Source organism: Rhinolophus sinicus, linkage group LG01 (assembly GCF_036562045.2).
Source record: "Rhinolophus sinicus isolate RSC01 linkage group LG01, ASM3656204v1, whole genome shotgun sequence".
Lineage (NCBI taxonomy): Eukaryota > Metazoa > Chordata > Mammalia > Chiroptera > Rhinolophidae > Rhinolophus > Rhinolophus sinicus.
Genome location: NC_133751.1, coordinates 80,725,651 through 80,748,383, shown reverse-complemented (window position 1 = coordinate 80,748,383; position 22,733 = coordinate 80,725,651). Strand labels below are relative to the sequence as shown.

The 22,733-nt window shown below is 38.0% G+C and overlaps 1 pseudogene; it reads left to right on the top strand.

Moving 5' to 3' along the window:
• The first annotated feature begins 9,524 nt into the window (after nucleotides 1–9,524).
• Nucleotides 9,525–10,315, top strand: LOC109460769 (HCLS1-associated protein X-1; annotated as a pseudogene).
• Nucleotides 10,316–22,733: the final 12,418 nt, after the last annotated feature.

The following is a 22,733-nucleotide window of genomic DNA, read 5'->3' as shown; positions in this document are numbered from 1 at the left end:
TTAAACGGGGAGGGATGTTTCAGAGGAAATTAATTTTATAAGTGATTAGTTCATTCAGGAATATTTTCGTTTGTTATGTGACAAGTCTTACATCCCTAAGAAAGCACTGTCACTTAAGGAACTTGCAAACTGACACTAGGATAACAAGAACCTCTGTGTTGATTCATCAGTTAATACCAAAAGATACCCCATTATATATACAAAGATTAACATTTGAACTAATTTGTAGATATTTTTAATGTTGTCAATACTTTCTTTTACATTTTAATTATTGGAGTTTTACCTGAATCCTAATATGCTATTTTCTGTCACAAGAATATCTTGCCAACTATCTGAATATACAGAGTTTGTTAGACTGAATAATATTTATTCTATGTATGCCATTTATGTCCCTTCTATAGATCATTCTTCTTTAGGATATTATTAGTCCTCATATCCTACCCATTTTCAAGCCAGATAATTGCTCTGAAGTTGGCATTGCTTGCTGTGCAGGTCTGCTTTATCAATGAGCCAATCTCACCACATGGTTTTAAATATTGTTTCATAAATGATGCTGACAAAGTATCAGAGAAGCAGAATGTAATATCTATACCCCATTCAATTATAGAAATCATAGTAAATGTTTAAACTTTAATTCTTCAGGTTAATATCATAACTCTCAGGTTATATTTTTAATCTGTCAAGCTAACTGATTCCACTAATATGAGATATCTAAAATCATCAAACTCATTGAAACAGAAAATAGAATGATGGTTGCTGTGGAGAAGGACCAATGGGGAGTTGTTTAATGGGTATAGTTTCACTTTTGCAAAATGAAAAACTTCCGAAGACGTTTCACAACAATGTGAATATACTTAACATTACTGAACTGTGCACTTAAAAATGGTGAAAATGGTAAATTTTATGTGATTTTTACCAAAATTAAAAAACAAACAAAACTTTAAAAAATGGAACTATATTTGGATTGTGTGCAGGGAAGGGAAGAAGCCCAAGTTTAGGTAAATAATTGTTCCTATATCAGAGCAAATGAAAGACTTCCTTGCTTTGCTGGATGTGGTTGAGTCTTGACAGTATTTTAGCATTTTAAAACTAGGCGATCCAAGATGGCAAAGTAGATAGACACTGTACTTGCCTCATACCATGACCACATCAAAATGACAACTAAATGATAGAATGATCAATCTGGAGAACCATCTGAAGTCTAGCTGAACAGAAGTTTTATAACTAAGGACATAAAAGAAGAATCGTTGAGACTCATAGGAGAAGTGGAGACACAGAACGGGCCCCCAACCTTCGTGTGGTAGATGAAAACTGGGAGGGATATCTCAGCCACAGAGGTTCCCCCAAAGAGCAGCAAGGGACCCCAGCCCTATACTAACCTCCCCAGCCCAGAGTATGGTGCCAAGAAGAGGAGCCCCCAGAACTTCTGGCTGTGAAAAACAGTGGGGATTCTGACCACCCGGGTGTGATTGAAGGCTGCGGGGGAAACCCAAACATCCTCTTAAAGGGCCCGCACAGACTCGCTAACAGGCACTCACCTTGGGCTCTGGTGGAGGGACAGTGACTTAGGAGGCCTCAGAGAAATATGGGGGTCAGACTGAGGTGTGTGGCTTTGGGGTGTGGGCTGGAAGACAGTCGCCATTTTTCCTGCGTGGGGTCCTCCTTCCATGCAGCTGGCAGGTGGGCACCATCTTTCCTGTGTTGAGCCCGCCCCCCACAGGCCAAATCTGAATCTGATTGGCCTGGTGAGCTCCGCTGTTGCACTCTGCTGACTCACTGAGACTCTGCCACACTCAACTCTGTACTGAATGAGGCTTTATTAGGAGCTGAACCTTATAGGAACCAGCAACTGGCCGCAGGCCTCAGAGTGTCCTGACTTTTTGTGGAGCTACCCCGGACCCGGTACTGGTGGCAGCCATTCTTGGTTTACAGCACAGCCTTTCCCACACACCTCCAGGTCCAGCACAAGCAGCAACCTACCATGGATAGCTTTGTAGCTCCTACCAGGTCATCCCTGGCTGGTCACAGACACTGGCCGACCTGGGACTACACTGGAACCTGCCTGGAGGCAGCCTGGGTGTCCATCGATGGATGAATGGATAAAGAACAGGTGGTACATATATACAATGGAATATTACTTGGCCATGGAAGGGAATGGGTTCTTGCCATCTGCGGTGGCATGGATGGACCTGGAGGGTATTGTGTCAAGTGAAGTATGTCAGACAGTGAAAGACAGGTGCAATGTGATTTCACTTATAGGTGGAATCTAAAGAACAAAACAAACAAAACAGTAACAGGCTCATAGATACAAGGAACATTTTGATGGTTGCCAGATGGGAGGGGGTTGAGAAGGTGGGTGAAAAAGGGGAAGGCATTAAGAAGTACAAATTGGTTGTTACATAGTAATGGGGATGTAGGGTATAACACAGGAATATAGTCAGTAATATTGTAATATTAATAACTATGTATGGTGTCAGATGTGTACTAAATTTATTGGGATAATAGAAGGGAGGGGGGTTGGGGGACAGGGTGAAAAAAGTGAAAGGATTAAGAAGTACAAATTGGTAGTTACAAAAATAGTCATGGGGATGTAAAGTAAAGCATAGGGAATATAGTCAATAATATGGTAATAAGTATGTATAGTGCCAGCTGAGTACGAGACTAGTCAGAGGCATCACTTCAAAAATTATATAAATGTCTAACTACTATGCTGTACACCTGAAATTAATATAAAATAATATTAATGTTAACTGTAATTGAAAAATTTTTTAAACGAGGGGGGTGAAAGGGAATAAGAAGTTTCAAATTTCCAGATATAAAATAAGTCATGGGAAAGTAATGTACAGCATGGTGAATACAGTAGATAATATTTGGATAGCATAGAATAGTGCCAGATAGTTAGTGGACTTATGGTGATCACTTCTTCAGGTATATAAATGTTGAACAACTATGGGGTACACCTGAAACTGATATAAAGTTGTATGTTAACTATATTTTTTAATAAAAATCTTTTAAAAAAGAAATTTAAAACTACTATATAATGAATCATTTCTATCAATTTGAAGTTTTCGTTAATTTGTTTATTAAAACAAAATTTTAACTAAATAAAGACATGACTTTTCCATTTATGTTTCAAAGAGGGTAAACTTGTTAGTGGATCGGGTTCATTCCTTTCTTAAAAACATTTATTAAGATGTCTGTAGCACCAGCATTGGGTATATTAGGTGAGAAAAGAAGTATGCTGTGACACAAAACAGCATAAATATACAGTATAGCACAGTAACTATATTTATTCAAAAATATTTCATGTGTATATACTTAATAAATATAGCCATAACTCACTTTCATCTTCTATAGGTCAAAAGTCACAAGTAGGAGAGCTTATATTTTATTACAACATTTACATTGTACTGGTATCATCAACAATTTACTGATATTCTATGGATCCTGTAGTTAATGGATAAACACTTTCAAAACTTCAGAAAACTAAAAATAATTTTAAAAATATATGTAACGATGGAAGGAGAACTGACTCTGACTCTGGGTTGTGAGCACACAATGCGATATATAAATGATGTATTATAAAATTGTATACTTGAACTGTATGTAATTTTACTAACCATTGTCACCCCAATACATTTAATTAAAACATATATATGTAATACTTTTCTTTATGACTCTACAATGACCAAGACAATATGTTTAAAAATATGTCTTAAGGAAATATTTACTCATTAACTATTCAAACTCTTAAATATCAAACACATCTCATGGACATTCAAAGGATAATAAAGAAATATTATGAATAATTCTATGCCAATAAATTTGATAACCTAGATGAAATGGACCAATTCCTTGAAACACAGAGTCTGCCAAAGTCACACAAAAAGAAATAGACACTTGGAATAAATTTATACGTATTAAAGAATTAAATTAATAACGTTTCAAACAAGAAAGCACCACACACAGATAGGTTCAACTGATGAATTCCACCGAACATTTAAGGAAGAAATTTTACCAATTCTCTACAATCTGTTTAAGAAGATAGAAGCATTGAGAATACGTCCTAACTTATTCTATGAGTCCAGCATTACTCTACCACCAAAACCAGACAAAGACATTGCAAGAAAACTATAAACCAATACCTCTCATGAACATAGATGCAGAAATTATCAACAAAATATTAGCAAATTGAATCTAACAATGTATAAAAAGATTATACACCATAATCAAGTGGGATTTATCTCAGGCAAGTTTGGCTCAATATTCAAAAAATCAATTAATGTAATCTATCACATAAACAGGCTAAAGAAAATCACTCAATAAACTCAACAGATTCATAAAAAGCATTTGACAAAATCAAACACCCGCTCATAATTAAAACTGTCAGTAAACTAGGTATAGAGGAAAACTTCCTCAACTGGATAAAGAATATCTACAATAAACCTACAGCTAACATCATATTTAATGGTGAAAACTTCAAGGTTTCCCAATAAGATCAGGAACAAAGCAAGGAAAAGAACTACAGTTTTCAATATTGTACTGGGAGTACTAGATAATGCAATAAAATGAGAAAAAAATAAAGGGGATACAGATTGAGAAGAAATAAAACTATCTGTTCTCAAATGATATGATTGCCTACGCAAAAATTTGAAAGAATCAAATTTTGAAACAAAATACTCTTGTAATTAATAAGTAATTATAGCAAAGTTGCAGGGTACAAGGTTAAACAAAGATATATTTAAAAGTATTGCTTTCCTATATACCAGTAATGAACAAGTGGAAGTTGAAATTAAAAACATAATACCATTTACATTAGCACCCATCACAATGAAATACTTAGGTATAAAACTAACAAAATATGTGTAAGATCTATATGAGAAAAACTATCAAACAATGATGAAAGAAATCAAAGAACTAAATCAATGAAGAGCTATCCCATGTTAACAGGTAGGAAGGTGTCCCAATTTTGATTTGTAGATTCATTGCAATCTCAATCAAAATCAAGGCAAGTTATTTTGTGGACACTGACAAACAGATTCTAAAGTTTATATGGAGAGGCAAAAGGCCAGAATAGCCAACACAATATTTAAGGAAAAGAAGAAAGGACATCAAGACCTGCTTTAAAGGCACAGTAATCAAGACAGTATGGTATTAGCAAAAGAATAAACAAAGAGATATATGAAACAAAACAGAGAGCCCAGAAATAGATCCACATAAATATAATCATAAGATCTTTGATCAAGGAACAAAGGCAATGCAATGGAATCAAGATAGTCTTTTCAACAAATGATGCTGGAACAACTAGATATTGACATGGAAAAAAATGAGTCTAACAGACCTTACACCTTCAAAAAAATTAACTCAAATATATTATAGACCTAAAGGAAAAATGAAGTATTATGAAACTCCTAGATAATAACAGGAGAAAATCTAAGTGATTTTGGGATTGGCAATAACTTTTTAGATACAACACCAAGGGCATGATTCATAAAGAAGGAATTAATATGCTGGATTTCACTAACAATAAAAATTTCTGCTTGTGAAGAACACTGTCAAGAGAATGGAAAGACAAGCCGCATACCAGAAGAAAACATTTGCAAGTCACATCTGATAAAGGACTGTTATCCAAAATAGAGAATTCTTAAAACTCAATAAGAAAGCAAACAACCGGATTTAAAAATAGGCCAACGGACTTGAACAGACACCTCACCAAAGAAGATATGCAGATGGCAAATAAGCATATGAAAAGATGCTCCACATCTTATGTCATCAGGGAAATGCAAATTAAAACAAGATACAACTACAAACCTATTAGAATGGCCAGAATCAGGCATACTGACACCACCCAGTGCTGGCAAGGATGTGGAATAACAGGAACGCCATTAATTGCTGGTTGGGATACAAAATGGAAGCCACTTTGGAAGACAGTTTGGTGGTTTCCTTCAAAGCTAAACATATTCTTACCATACCATCCAGCATTCACACTCCTTGGTACTTACCTAAAGGACTTGAAAACATGTCTACACAAAACCTACACATGTCTAGAGCAGCTTTATTTATACTTGACAAAACTTGGAAGCAACCAAGATGTCCTCTAGTAGATGAATGGATAAATTGTGGTATGTTTAGAGTCTAGACAATAAAATATTATTCAGTGCTAAAAGTAAATGAGCTATCAAGCCATGAAAAAACATGGAGGAAGCTTTCATGCATATTGCTATGTAAGTGAAAGAAGTTAAACAGAAAAAGTTACCTCTGTGTGATTTCAACTATATGACATTCTGAAAAAGGCAAAAAACCATGGAGACAGTAAAATGATGAGTGGTTGTCAGGGGTTAGGGGGAAGGGACGCATGAATAGGAGGAACATACAGGATTTGGGGGGCAGTGAAAATATTCACGTATGACACATATCACGTATGATACTATAATTGTGGATACATATCATGATAAACTTGTCTCACCCATAGCATGTACAACACCAACAGTGAACCCTAATATAAACCATGGACTTTAGGTAATAATAATGTGTCAACAAATATAATGCATGTACCACTCTGGTGGGGAATGTTGATAAGGGGTGAGGCTATGCATATTGGAGACAGGGGATAAATGGGAAACCTCTGTACCTTCTGCTCAATTTTGCTGTTAACCTAAAACTGTCCTAAAAAATAGTCTATTAAAAATTTTAAAAAGTCAAACACAGTCTGTAGCTCACTCATGAATCTTTTCGTTTCAGCTCTGCCTAACGAAGCAAAGATCAGTTTCTTCACTCCCTCAAAGTCTCACTCTGGTTTCTGGTTTCTGCTGCTTTTTTTTTTTTTTTTTTTTTTAACCATCTATACTCATTAGGATGCTGAGCTAGGCGAGTTCAGATTGTGCTATGGTACAAACTTTTCCACATGGCCTCTTCTCACCTTCTCTAGAAAATGATAAATAAATGGCAATTCCAGTTTTCACCTACAAGTGACTGTAAAACATAGCCTCTTCCTTGTTTTTCTATCTGACTGTTGCCCTGTTTCCTGCTTGTCTACAAGTTTAATCAAATCAGAGGCTTTTTTTATTTTAATTTTTTCCAGATGTAAAAGACCCATCCTTTCATTTGGCCACCATATTTTTGAGGTTTACAATAGGCATTAAGGTAGATCCTGGGGAAAAACTCCCCTCCTACGCCCCCCTCCCCCCCTTTGTGGTACTTTGTTACAGCAGTCCAAGGGAACAAATCCACCTGGGTTTCCTTACAGCACGGCTAATGGGTTCCAAGAATGAGCCTACAGAGAGAACTAGGCAGAAGTGCATGGCACTGTTTTGGAAGTCACATAACGGAACTTCTGCTCTACCTCAATCGTTGAGACAATCACAGTATTTTTTTTCACATTGAAAGAGAAGGGACATTGACCTCTTGATGGAAATGAAATATACTGTGTTGGTCACCACAACTTACATGATTTACAAGAATTTAGGAAGAGTTGAGAAAGATGATAGGGCAAGGGGTGCGGGTACATCAAAGGCTGGGTTTGGAGGGAAAATGTTAAGGACTGCTTAACTCACTTGTTTTTTGTAAAATTTGTTTCCCTTGGATAAATGTAAGATGACTGTTGTGAAACAAAAAGGAAAGTGGTGAACTGCAAGTGAGTTTGGCTCTTCAGTTTCTGGAATCCTCAGCTGTTACCTAACTCCCATCCCCGAAATAAGCCAAAGTACTCTGTGAGAAGCACAATTGCTATCCTCACGTGGAAGGTAAGAAAATGAAGCCCAGTGTGGTTGAATCACTTTTTCAATGTTCCGTAGGGTAGTATTTGTGATTTTAAACTCAGGCTAACTGCAAAACCCATATTCTCAGTTATCAAGTAAGAAGTCACAAGAGATCGCCCAGAGCTTGCACAGAATTGTCTAGGTTAGCCCATGCAGTGCAGAACAGCATAGTACTTTTAAATTTTTAATTTCCAAGATTTAAAAATCAGGAGAATATTTATAAAGCAAGTTTTAACTCTCTTGAAAAGTTGGGAGATATGGCAACAATTAGTTCTTCTCATGTCACCTGCCTGGCCCCTCTGAGCATTTGAATGTATAAACTTGTGTTACTGCCTCTCATCATACTTCATTATTTCAGTACTTAGAGTAAAAACATTTACCAAGTTGCTATTATAAACTATAAAATATGCTGATTTGAACAATTTCTTACTTTCTTATCTCATCTTTTACGCTTAAAAGGAGAGAAATGGCCAACAAGACCCAGAAGGGATAATTTATTAATTCACTGATTAATATATAGAGATATAGTTGGTTATTTTAAAAAGCAAAATAACTAACAATAAATACGGTAAATATATTAAGTTTTTTGTGTGTGTTTTTTTTAAAGATGTTATTGGGGAAGGGGTACAGGACTTTATTGGGGAACAGTGTGTACTTCCAGGACTTTTTTTCAAATCAAGTTGTTGTCCTTTCAATCTTAGTTGTGGAGGGTACCATTCAGCTTCAAGTTGTTGTCCTTTCAGTCTTAGTTGTGGAGGGCGCAGCGCAGCTCCAGGTCCAGTTGCCATTGTTAGTTGCAGGGGGCGCAGCCCACCAATCCCTTGCGGGAGTCGAACCGGCAACCTTGCGGTTGAGAGGACACACTCCAACCAACTGAGCCATCAGGGAGGCAGCTCAGCTCAAAGGTGCCGTGTTCAATCTTAGTTGCAGGGGGCGGAGCCCCCCATCCCTTGGGGGACTACTCAAGCTGTTGAACCAGTAACCCTGTGATTGAGAGCCCACTGGCCCATATGGGAATCGAACCGGCAGCTTTCAGAGTTAGGAGCATGGAGCTCCAACCGCCTGAGCCACCGGGCCAGCCCCTTAATTTAGTTTTTAAAAGGAGAATCTTATAGACAGTTGACTGTTGAGCTGTACAATATGTTTTAAAAATTATTTTAGTTTTATTGGGCAAGAGGTTTAGGTATGAACTTGATAGAAATATGGTAAAACATAGTTAATGAAATTTGTTTTAACCAAATATATGTTATCCTTTTATTAACTATGAATTTACTATTTTACTTAGTTTAAATTATGTTCATCTCTTTGTACAGTAATTTTGTTTTGTTTTTCTTGGTGAATCAATTCAATCCCAGGAGGCAGAGACAACAAAACTAGTTAGTCCTGTTTAATGCATTAACCAGAAAGGCAATTCCCTTTCATGAAGGAATGAAAGCCAAATCCTAATGTGAGAAAGAGTGTATTATCAAATTAGTATGCTAATTTTGAAGAAATGAGTCATTACATATTGATAGTACTTACAGATATATACAGATATATACTTTAATATTCCCTTTAGAAGATAAGAATTAAAGAACATGTATGAAACAAAGGAAAATTGAGTCTCAATTTCCAACGGCATAGAGCAGGCTATCCCCAGGTGTGAGTTGGCCTCTGGTGGGGTTCGGAGGTTCGAATCCCAATACTGGAACGAGCCTTTGGATCTCTTTCTGGGCTTTTTCCAGCTTTTCTGGACCTTGGAGCCACAGAGCTCCCTTTTGCAGAAGGATGACTCGAGATGAAGATGAGGATGATGAAGAAAGAGGAGACTCTGCGGCCTTGGGAGTTTGAGGTTTGATGGTCCACAGCCCCCAAGGAATGTGCTTCTACTTCCACTTCAGCCCAGGAAGAGGGAGGGATTCATTTACACAATAACTGGCTTTGATGACCTTGTACAGGATTTCAATAGCATCTTCAATGAGATGGGGGCCTAGACCTTGTCTTCCTATCCTCCTGAACTTCCAAGGTCCTGAGACAAAGACACCTGGTCAGAGATGGCAGTAGGGACAGATGCTTAGGGACTCAGTGCTTAAGCACCCAGTTACCAGCCCAGGAACTTTGTTCTGGGGGTTCTTGGAGAGGGATGCCAGAACTGACTCCCCCAAACCAGTACTAGACTAGGGCTCTCAGCAACCTTTCACAGGTTTAATGATATGTGGCTTGTGACACACAACACACACACACACACACACACACACACACACACACACTCATTCTAGAGCCAGAGAGGACAGGATCTTGGCTCCCAGGTTTCCCAGGAGCCTCCGCCCAAATGCTATTTTAAGAGCATGTCTGTGACCAAGAGCACTAGGCCGGAAGGACAGCGGAGGAGCGCCAGACCGTGGTGGACCACGAGGGCAGGGCAGAGACCACAGTAACCCATCAACAAGCACGTGGCGGTCACAGAGATAATCCAGAATCACCACCACTTCCAGCCCTGGATGAGGCCTTTTCCATCCTGGATTTATCTCTAGGCCTTTGGTTCTGGTCCTGTTAGCCTTGCTAACCCTCAGAGGCCTTCCGTTTTTTAGAGCACCACAGTAACACAAATAGAGCCAGAGATTACCAGACATCTGTGGATGGACCCCAATGTGAAGGATGGAGATTCATACAAACAAAATAAGAAACTTGGAAGAAACAGACTATGCAGAAAGATGAAAATCTAGCAAGGACACAGATCTTTAATGTCCTTAGAAACATGAGATTATACAGCTGTAAAACCAGAACAGAATGCTGCAAAAGAGGAATAAGCAGAACAAACTTCTGGGACTTAAAAAACTATTATGGCAGAAATGAAAATCTATAAAAACGTTTGGATGACAAAGTTGAGGGGCTCTCCAAAAACATCGGCCAAATAACAGAGACAGAAAATAGAAGGAAAAATGATAGGAAATCGAGCATGATGTAAATAATCACAATTAGAATCATATGAATCATCAGTGAAATAAGTCAAGAAAATATCTCAGAAATGAAGATATTACTTTGTAACCTGAAAGCACCGCATGCTAGAAACCAAGAATGAAAATAAACCCAATCCAAGGCACATCACATGAAATTTCAGAACACGAGCGACAAAGGAGAATCCAAATGATGAGAGAGGGAAATCACACAGAGAGGAATCAGAATGTTCTCAAACTTTACCAGCAACACTGGAATTAAAAGACAATGAAGCATTACTTTTAAAATACTGAAGAAAAATTATTTCCAATTATTTCTAGAATTGTATACCCAAGTAAACTATAAATTAAATGTGGGAGTATAACAGACATTTTTAGACATGAAAGGGGTCTAAAATTTATCACAAAAAGGTATCAACAAAATCTGTACCAAACATCACATTTAATGGTGAAAGATTGATGGTTTTCCAACTAAGATTAGGAATAAAACCAAGAAATCTGCTCTTACCACTTCAATTCAACATTGCACTGGAGGTTACCTAGTGACATAAAGCCAGAAAATTAAATGAAAGGCATGTGGAATGGAAAAGAAGTAAAACTGTATTTACAGATGCCATGACCTTACGTGTAGAAAATAATTCTAAGGAATCAATAACAAAAACAAAAAATTACTAGCAGTAATAACAACATAGGAAGGTGTCAGGATACAAGATCAATATACAAAAAAAATTTATATTTCTGTATATTGGCAACAATCTGAATTAGATTAAAGAAACAATTCCATTCATAATAGCATTATAAAGGATAAAATACTTAAGAATAATTTTGACACAAGAAGTGCAAAAGCTGAACATTGAAAAACTACAAAAATTGCTGAGATAAAGAAAATCTAAATAAAAGAGATACACCATGAAAAAAAAAAAAGGAAAATTGACTGAGATAAAAATCCAAAACCTTCTATTAAGAGAAAGAAGTCTCTGGGAATTTTTTAAAAACATGATAGCATGCAGAGATTTGCATCTGTGTTGAACTAGTTCTTCATAAAAGCAGAGAAAGAATATGAGAAAAGAACCCCCTCTGATTGTGACACCCTGATGGGCAGGTGAGGAAATCTAAGTGCAGGTGCCTAAGCTTACTGGGACGTCACCTACAAGATGGGTGGGGGTAGAGATGTTCAGCAAGTGTGCAACAAATCTGGAACATAAAAGAGTTACTTGAGGTTACCACAGTTGGGGAAAACAAGGCACTGAAAAGTGATTTATTTATCCCTGGAAGACAACTATGTATAGGCTAGCTCTAAGAGTAGACAAAGTAATGTAATTTGAGAGGCTGCAAACTACTCTCCTAGTCAAAATATTTCATCTCTACAGCAATGACATATTCCACCATTAGAATGGTGAATGGTGAATAGATTTTATCTTTCCTGCGAAATGAGCAAGTAAGAGCATGATTGCTAATTACGAATATTACTCATGGATGCAAAAATGAAACATGTTATGCTTCTATATTAAAGAAAATTATTTATGTTGTTGTGTTTTGAGTGGCAGCCCATGTTCCGATGCCTGGCACCAGCTGAGGAGCTCAAAAACTGTATTCAGAAAGAAAGAACAAAGGAAGGAATGGAGGACAAGAAGAAAAAAATAAGATTAAGGTCTTGATAGTTCAGGTGTTAAAATGGAAATGACTTAGCTGGAAGGTGTGACTCACTATCTCAGTAGCACAAATCAATTCAACAGCTATTTTTCGAGAGCTATTCAGCAGGAAGTCGCCCAGAGGAATGAGGCACAAATCTAAGTAGCCATTACTCTAACTTGCTGAAACCAGGTAATGCCTCAAAAGTGAGTCTCCTAGAAAGCCAGGGGAAGCCTGAGGCCCCTGGGCTGTACAGGAAGAAGCAGAACTAAAAGTGGGAGGAAGGAGGGCCCTGAAACAAGTTATCCTCTGTTTTGTGTTGACTAAACCAGGAGTGTGACTCTCCAAAGAATGCATCACCTGAGTGCTCTCTTAAGTCTTACATTGTCACAAGAAACAAACGGTAGGACTGAAATGTATCATGACAAGAACTCTTGCCAAGGCAAGCTATGAGCACCAGAGATGAAATTTTGGCATTATTTCCTCAGCAACCTGAGGGTTGTCCTCCTTTGTTACCCTCTCCAATGTCTCCTCTTCATCCCGTTCTGTAAAGTGAGTCATCTTTCTTCCTGTCATCCCCAGAAAAGTATGTACTGAGTGTAGCTCCTCTTAGTGTGGGAAATGATATAGGGTAACACACAGTAGAAAGAATCACACAGGCACACAAGCCCTGCTTCTTAGAAATTCATCTAATGCAGGCTATTAAAAAGGAAAGATATTTATAGTGCATTCAACATAATTGACTAATAGTAAACTAAACAGAACTTCATTCTTCACAATGCTTCCCCACTCTTGTTTTCTATTTAACCAACTTCATATTTAAATATGTAGCCCTTACTTAAGAGGGAAATACTAATTTTTGAAATAGAATGATTTACTACTCTCCTTCTGAGGAAATATACACCAAGAAAATAACTTTTATTTGCTTGAGGACTGATAAAAGAAAATGAAGCTCAATATTTAATAGTTATGTGTATATCTCTCTACTTACATCTGAAAAATGAGTATTGTGGGTAACCAGACTTAAAAGATTAGTTCATAGACGATGAAGTCAGTTACATAATCTAAATGTATTTATTTATCATGCATCATTCAATAAATATTTACTGAGCATTTTACTATATACGAGACACTATGTGCTATGTGTGAAGTCAGACAAGATTTGTGCTCTTCGTGGTTTTAAGTATCCTAGCAGGGGAAGATTTAAACAAAAATTATTACAATTTAATAATGCTTAACAGGATTTAAATGTAATTCATTCTGTTATCTCAGTTTAATCAGGAATTCTACCTTCCAAATTGAGATGTTAGACCCTGTAATTTGCAGAGGGTGGTCTTTTTAAAGAAAACGGATCTGTGGCTTTAAGCTCAAGGAGCACCTTTGGGGATTCATCAGAATTTGGAGAATTAGGAGACAGGCATTCTCTGGAGAAATATGCTAAAGGCTTATGGGCTTTCCCCTAGTCTCTCCCTTGTGGTGAGGAAGGGGCTTGCCTCCAACTCACTCCACTAAACCATTTGAGACGGGCTTCACTCCGAGAGCTTGACATGTGCTCCCTGGAGTTTGAGGAACCAATAGAATATCTGACTCATTCTTGAAAAGTCTAAAGATAAAAGAGCTTGGCTAGATGGGCCTGAAGCAGCGAAGCAGCAAGACCCAGGCTGAGTTGAGAGAAACCTACATCCCTACCATCCAGGCATCCATTAGCCGCTCTTGTTTCTTGGGGGCTAAATGTCTTCCCCACAGAAGGAGCTGAACAAGGATCCCTATAAGAGAATGCCTGGACAACCTGAGAGGAATATGACCCCAGCAGAGAGGAACCAGCCTGCCAGGAACCCAGGGACTCAGCAGGGAGTGGTAAGCAGACAGCTGAAGGAGAGACACTGATTTCACTTGTTAAAAGAACCAGTCTGAAGCTTTGCGGAGAGGTCTCTTGAGAAATTCCCAGAGGTGGCCCTTGAAAGAAAAAGAGCCTGCAGTTGTGCATGGGCCCTCCATAGCCTCAAGGTAAGATAACACTGTACCAGCCACATAAATAAAACTACTCTTCCCAAAGTTTGACCAGAGAGGGGTCAGAAACAGTTAACTGGCCATGTAGGAGAAAGTGACTGAGGGCAGAAAGAAGCTGAAGTCTCCTCCCCTGTTGTAGCCTCCCAGCCAGAGGCAAGCCTAAGCCAAGACAGGAGGGAGTTTTAACTTTGAATGGTGTTTTAGTTTTGATATTCCACTAACTGGCCTGGAGTATGATTATCAGACTGGACTGAACTTTTTCACGTCCCTTTCAAAGAAGACAACTTCATTAAGTGACCCCACAACATACCTTAGATTCTATTAAGGAAGACAGGATCCGTGGAGTTTAAAAGGAGCGATGACCAAAGGAGTCGTTCTCAAACTTGGACTCTACTGCCTACCACATTCAAGAACTTCAGAGTGCTGTGAAACAGTAAGAGGGAGAACAAACCCAGGAAAGACGGTCAGGGGAAACTTTGTTGAAGAAGTAAACATCAAGCTTTGGTTAGAAAAATAAATAGGAATTAGCCAAGTGAAAAAGTGTGGAAGTGGAGAGGGGTCAGAAAAAGAGAAGAAAACCTTTTGAAAGCCTGTGATAGGAAAGAGCATTGTTCTAGGTACTGTGACTATATAATAAATGACCCCAAAATGTAGCAGCATGAGACAACAATTTATTATTATCTCGTAACAGTTCTGTAGGATGATTGGGCTCAACTGGGTGGTTCTTGATTGGAGCCTCATGGGATTACAGTAGGTAGTGGCTGGGTTGGCATAAACTGAAAGCTCAGCAGGGCTACGCCGAAGACGGCTAGTGCCCATGGCTGGAAGACGATCTTGGCCGTCCATTGGGAGCTTAGCTTGGGATTTTACTGAAGCCCCTACAAAGGGCCTCTCCACGTGGCCTGGGCTTCACAGCATGGCAGCTGGGTTCTGAGAGGGAGCATCCCACAAGCAAGTATTCTAAAACCAAGTGTTCAAAGAGAACCACATATAGCTTTATATGACCTCATAGTATCACTTCAACCAAATAATGGTCAAAGCAAGCACAAGGCAGCCTAGATTCAAGGGAAGAGGACAGAGAACCCACCTCTCAATGGAAGGATGAACAAAGAATTATAGAGCAATGTTTTTAAAACAGCTGCAGGCATGGCCCACTGGAAAAATTCAAAGGTCAGTGTGTCTGAAGTATAGAAATTGCTGGTATGAGTGTAAGGCCATTTAAAGAACTTACAAACTATCCTAAGAGTAATGGAATGAAATTAAAAGGTTGTTGATAAATAAATATCAAGGGTAATATAGGAGATTATAAAAACTATTGATTGAAACAAGAATTTAATTTTCTTCAAAAGAAACAGTTTATTAAACATCTACTATTAATCAAGATAAACACTATTTCAGGAATCTTAGAGAGAACTGTATAATATAGAGCAAAGTTCTTTGGGAACAGGGCCTGACTGGAAATGTATGTGTATGGTAAAATTTCCTGTTGATGAAAAGTTACCTCTTGATGACTATGCCTTTGAAATAAGAGGCACCCACATTTTTATATTCATTAAAGTACTCATGCTCCCCTACATTTATCTATTAAATTTTTAACTTTATCTAATAACGCTCTGACTTCATTATAGAACTTTACTTCATAGTTTAAATATAGAGATACATTGACTTCATCAAATTTCTCAAACAGAAAAAGGAACTGTTGGTGGGAATGCAGACTGGTGCAGCCACTATGGAAGGCAGTGTGGAGGTTCCTCAAAAAATTAAGAATAGAATTATCATATAATGCAGCAATCCCTCTCCTGGGTATCTACCCAAGAAAAAATGTGAAAACATTTATGCATACAGATATATGTGCTCCGATGTTCATTGCAGTTTTATTTATGGTGGCCAAGACATGGAAACAACCAAAGTGTCCTTTGATAGATGATAGGATAGAGAAGATACGTTATATATACACGATGGAATATTATTCTGCCATAAGAAAAGATGAAATAGTGCCATTTGCGATAACATGGATGGATCTTGAGATTATGCTAAGGGAAATACGTCAAACAGAAAAAGTTGAGAACCAGATGATTTCACTGATATGTGGTATATAAAACTGAAAACAACAAAAGAACAAGACAAACAAATGAGGAAGCAAAAACTCATAGACACAGACAATAGTTTAGTGGTTACCAGAGGGTAAGGGGGGAGAGGGGTGGTAGATGAGGGTAAAGGAGGTCAAATACATGGTGATGGAAAGAGAACTGACTCTGGATGGTGAACACACAATGTGTATTACAGAATTGTACACCTGAAACCTATGTAACTTTACTAACGATTGTCACTCGAATTAACTAAAAAAAAAAAATTTCTCCAACATGGGTTATACTGTATTTACTTCTGAATTTTTGTCTTCTAACCAAGTCAACAAAAATTTTTAAACATGTCCTAGTATAAGCACTTATGAAATGTGCAAAAATCACAAAAACCTATGTGATTGAGTTAAATTGTACATGTAGCATCAAACTGACAAAGAATTTAACCCAATTCTTCTTTCAGCTTAGGTGACGGTTTGGGGTGGGGTGGGGAGAGCTACATCTATATATCTCAGCGTTATCTTGAAGAACCATTAGAGAGCTTTCCTTCCATAGCGTTAAACTTGAGCACTTGTCTACCAATTCCAATTCTTTCCTAGATAGTCTAGTTTTATGCATGTATTTTACAGTGTGGCTTTCTAATAATTTCAAGGACTAACACTCAGAAACCTCTCTTTTATTTCCTGAGATACTACTCTGCACAAGGCAGTGTGGGAGATGTTAGGAGATACAAAGATTAGATAGGCAGTAAGTTCTAGGGGAAGATGATATGCATATTATTCAACATTAAAGCAGAACATGCAAAGCAGAAAGTGACAAAAGCCATAAGAAGGGGTTAGTCAGTGTGCTATGAGGAATTCAAAAGAATAAGACATTTGAGATGAGCTTCAACTTATTCTATTTTGTAAAGAAGTAGTTGTGAATTTTGAAACTAATTTCAGTGAAGTGGTATGGACAGGATTTGAGTATTTAGAGAACAGTATTCCAAAAAAAAACAATGTAACAAGAAGCATGGTTCTAATAAAGTGCAAACAGGTTACGGTTAACAGTGAGTCTGAATAAGTAAAAGGAGGGGAACAGAAAATGTTGCAAAGATAGAACTAGCAAATGCTAAAGTTTGGATGTGAGACTAAATCTAGACAATTCTAGATTGCACTTATAAGCAACGGGTAGTCACTGAAAGTTTCTGAGTAAAAGGTTGATGTGATCAAACCCATAGTTTTGCAAATCAGACTGGCAGGATGTACAAAATGGATTACAGGAGAAAGGGCTGGCAGCAAGGAGTCCAACGGAGAGGCTACCGTCATCATCCAGTAGCCAGAACCAGGGTAGAACACTGAGTTTTAGTGAGGTAGACATTATGAGAATAGAATCAAAAAGCCTTGGTAATTGGATGGATACATAAGGCACGGGAACAAAAGTCAAAGATGATGTCACCATTGAAAGTCTAGCTGATGGGAAAAACATAAAATGAGAATTGGAGAAATTGAGAAGAAACATGGGTTTAAATTAGGCCATATTAAATTTTGGATACCATGAAAATATTCAAATGTAGTGTCTTGAAGGCAGTTAGAAATTTAGACCTAAGTTTTGGGGAAAAGGCAGGGCGAGGGATTTGAAATCATCTGCAGATTAATAAGTTAGCATTTATTGAAAGCTTGAAAGCTGGACACTGTGCTAAGTGCTTTCAATGTATTATCTCACTTAAGCCTCACAACAAACATGAAAAGTAGACATTATTATCCCACTGAGACCTAAAGTGATGCAAGTAACTGGCCTGAAGTTTCTCAACCAGTAAAAGAGAGCTGGGATTACAAGCAGATGTGTGTAAATCTAAAGCAGAGCGGTAGATATGGAAGTCATGAATTAACTAGAGTAGCTCTGCTTTTTCACCTAGAATGGTGTCTAGTACATAGGAGGGAGTCCATACCTACCTCCTGTGGTGGAGTGAGGGGTCCTAGCACCATCCACTGAAAGACTCAGGCCTTTTCCTCTTTCCTTCCCCAAATCATCTTATTTCAAATGGGGAGGAGGAAAGGAGCACTGTCTGGGTTGATGGTTGGCTAGTTAGGATAATAAAATTGGGTTCTGCTGCCCCCAAATGAGTCCAAGAAGGGGTGTTAGCCCCAAGTGCTTGAACTCTCTCTAGAATTTTTAAAGATAATTTCTTATATTTCATACCTTTGTATGTTCCTATAAGTCCAGGGCAACAAGAAAAATGCCACTCTACAACTTTGTATTCATGAATACCGTAAGGCTGGCCTTATGGTGTGTGTCCCCGAAATCCACTGCCACCCTCAGCACTTAAAATTAACCATCCACAGACTCATGGATTCAGGGAACAAACTGATGGCTGTCAGAGGAGGTGGGGTTGGGGGGTGGAGACGCTGTGAGGGGATGGATAAAAAAGTGAAGGGGAATACAAAGTACAAACTTCCAGTCATAAAATAAGTCATGGTGGTGTGATGTACACACAGGGAATATAGTCAATATCGTGATAACTTTATATGGTGACAGATGGTTACTAGACTTACCGTGGTGATCACATCATAGGTCAAATCACTATGTTTTATACCTGAAACTAATATATATTGTACGTCAACTATACTTTAATAAGAAAATTAACCATCCAAATTAAATTGCATTGTATGTGGTAGTAATTGATTTTAGGAGACTGAGAATGAGACAGGAATCCAAGTTCCTCCCGTTCTATCTATGGGCCTGGATCCAATTTCAACAAGATAAAGACAGATTTTTGATGCAGCTAATGTTGAGTCACCGATACATAGGAAAATCATCAAAAGACCAAAAATTCCACGCTTCTGCAGTCCTGTTCGAGAAAAAGGAAAAAAAAAAACACAGGCATTAAAAAACCCTTCCACCTTGAGATGCAAGGTTGGCTAAAAAGCCCGTGTAATTAAACTATTTTGAAATGAACCTAAACTGGAAACTAGACTCTCCCCGATAATGTCACACCAGCCCCAGCTCTAATCGCTGCTGGAGTGCAGCCACACAAGCCACCACAGCTCCAATTCCTGCGTGCACTGGAGCCTGACCACACAGGCGGGGCAGAGGCTGCCTCTTCCCCAGGCTGTGCTGGCCTCTAAATTATAACACCTAACATTTATTGAATTCTTATGTTTCAAGATCTATGTGCCTTCTTATCTAACCCTCACTATAATCTATCAAGGCAGATGCTGTTCTATTCTGTTTTTAGGTCCATTCTCAAGCATTTCTGGCTTGTGTAGAGGTATCATTCCCACCTCTGTCCTTACTGGTTCTAACCAAAAGAGCAGGAATGCAATGAACTAATAAGTAAACGGGGATCAAAATATTCTTTCTTAGGGAGGCCTAATCACTCCAGATACAGGGTCCCTGAAAGCACTGGATTAGAGAAAATAATTTGAAATTGAATCCAAAACAAACTGGCTTCCTCTTACCTCCTGCCAAATCTGAACCTTCAGACCAGCCACTGGAGTGTATGGAGTCTGCAGGCAGATTCTTCATACACATCCCCAGCCAGCAGTGGTGTCATGGATTGGGGCCTGTCTCGAAACAGCCCATCACCAGCAGAAGAGAGTATGGAAAAGCACAGGAGAAACAGCTTCCAGAAAGCAGGCACTGTGCCAGGTCCGTTTACTTGACAGAGCCCATTGTCTCATTCTAACAATCTGCCTGAGAGAAAGCATCCTGTTTCTTGCTTTAAACATAGCTTTCAAACATAACTTTCAAACAGCTGCCCACTGGAATTATTTGGAAAGGCTTAAAAAATTGCAGTGACCTGGCCACACCCAGACCAACTAATCTGAATCTCTAGGACATAAGTATTTTTTAACATTCTCCAGGCAACTCCAAGGTGTAGCCTGAGAATCACAGCTTTATAGGCTCAGCAACCCCAACTCCTCTTAATGCAGCTAGTCATAAGTAGCATGTATTTTAAGTGGCTACTTTAAGCTGAGCAACTGACATAATCCTCTTCGCAACTCTATGAGGCAGGTGTAACAGCATTTCACAGATGGCAAAAGTGGGATTTGGAAAGGCTCTATGACAGACCTGGGATCACAAAATTAGTCTTCTGTCTCATGAGCTGGATAGTTAACCACTATATACTTAGCCGCTTTTGGTGGATGCCATGATCTCAGCAATCTTTCCATTCAGATAGTACATTCCTTCTTTTCTAGGGAGGAGCAAGTAACATGCGAAGAAACTGGAATAGTTCATTCCAATATTCTCTCCTTAAAAAATCATAAACTCCTTCCATGGAAGTTGAGGAAGAGTAAGGGTTCCCAACTCTACTAGGGATTTGGAAAATGTGTGGTAGGGAGTAATGCATCAAGGCAGAGATGGTTAAAACTGTCGAGTTGCTGAGGTCAAACAGCATAATCCTTTTAACAGAAATCACTTTATAGGTTTGAACAGCCATCCTTGGTACCCTGAGACTAAGAAAACTGAAAAGCATACATAAAGATTGTAGAATAAGGTGCCAAGGGAGATTATGGAAATAAGAGAACAAGTCACTTGTGAACGTACCAATGACAATACAAGCTCAGTAGAGAAAACCAGGAACAGCAGGCTAGAAGACTAGGAGGGGCTGAATGACTGCAGGAGAGGTGAGGTCAAGTTCATATCCTGAGACACCAACTGAGTCAGAAGATGAAAGGGCATGATGCATTAACCAATAACTCAGATAGGTGGAGACAAAACAAAAAGAATTATTTTTCTCATTTCATATTTTTAAACTCTGCAAAAAGTATAAATTGGATCTTGTCTTATACCAGTTTGCTAAAAGTATGTAAATATTAATATCAAATAATGTATTCATTTTGCTTGTAGAAATTTTAGCATTGAAGAGGATTTAAATGACTCTACAGTAACTTCTATATAGCAAATAATCATTCTAATTTATTCTTTTTGAAATTTAGAATTGTCACATAATAAATCTGCAGGACATTGGCATATATCATTTGATTCAAGGGAAAATGTATCTCATTACAATAGTGTTGCAACACCTGATGAGCAACAGAAAAAAAATTCCTATCCATAAATGTGCTTCCTTGTTTTAATTCTTTCTTTTCAAGGTATGAGTCATTGTTCCCTAATAAATACAGGGCTGAAAGGAGGACAGAAGACTCCACCCATCTGTGCCAGGACAAAGCTTCATGGAGCTTGTGAAATAACTTGCATCTTCAGAACTGCACCCATTACCTGCTCCTTTAGCTGCTAGGAAACCTCAGGAAGTGTTACAACTGGCAAATCAAGGCAATTCAACAGGTTGTTTCATTTGTGGTGAAAGCCTACATGAGGGTTACATTTTAAAATGCCCTCACATTGTGTATCTTAATAGCCAATTGAAAACTCGATCTATAAGTTTTAACTGCTAGTCTGCAATTTGGTGATGTCTTTGAATTGAAAAATAATCAAACTCTAAACTGATTTGTTCTACGATCATCTCATTCTTCTCACTCTCATGACTAAATCAGTTCACCTATAAGTGACTTATCGTCTTATCTACATACACATACACATACAGACACACAAACATACACACACACATACACACACAAATACTGAGAGCAGGTAAAACTTTCACACACTAGTATCAAATTCTTGAGACTAGTTTAGCATGACATACATAATAGGCATGGTGCTAACTGAACAAATAAATTCTTCTAGAATTATGTCTTTTTTATTGTATCAACTTTTACTGTTGTTATGGCTATCCTTAAGAAATTTCAAAATGAGTCCTTTGCTAAAAAGGATATAGAAGGTATTTATTCACATCATTTAGTTATGGGATTAGGAATCATAAAGTTAGGATTTTAAAACAGGTATCTTGTCATGAATTCATGTTCTGAAAATTAATTTTTTATTTTGGGGGTTACTTTCAAAGATTAGGTGAAAAGAGATTAATAGGACTTTACTTGCCACTCATTTTTACGTATTAGTTTAATTTTTAAAATGGTCAAAATCAGTAATTCATATGATTCTACTTCGGATTCATGAGACAGCTGAAAAACTAATTTTCACATCAAATGAAACATGGCCCTATGTATTCCAAAGAAAAACGTCTTCACAAGAGAGGATGACTTCAGCTACTCTCAATGTACTTAAAACTACTACACATGTTCAACAGCGGGGCTTATGGTCCCAGCTTTCCATATTAAAAGATGCTATTGGCGGGGCTATTAACACAAAAGTCCGATTCTGACTAAGTGTCCACAATGCACATTAAAGACTGCTGTTAAAACGAAAGTCACAGATAACTTTGGAGTGACAAGAGGCAGGGACACTGTTTAAAATAATTCCCAATACAAAAA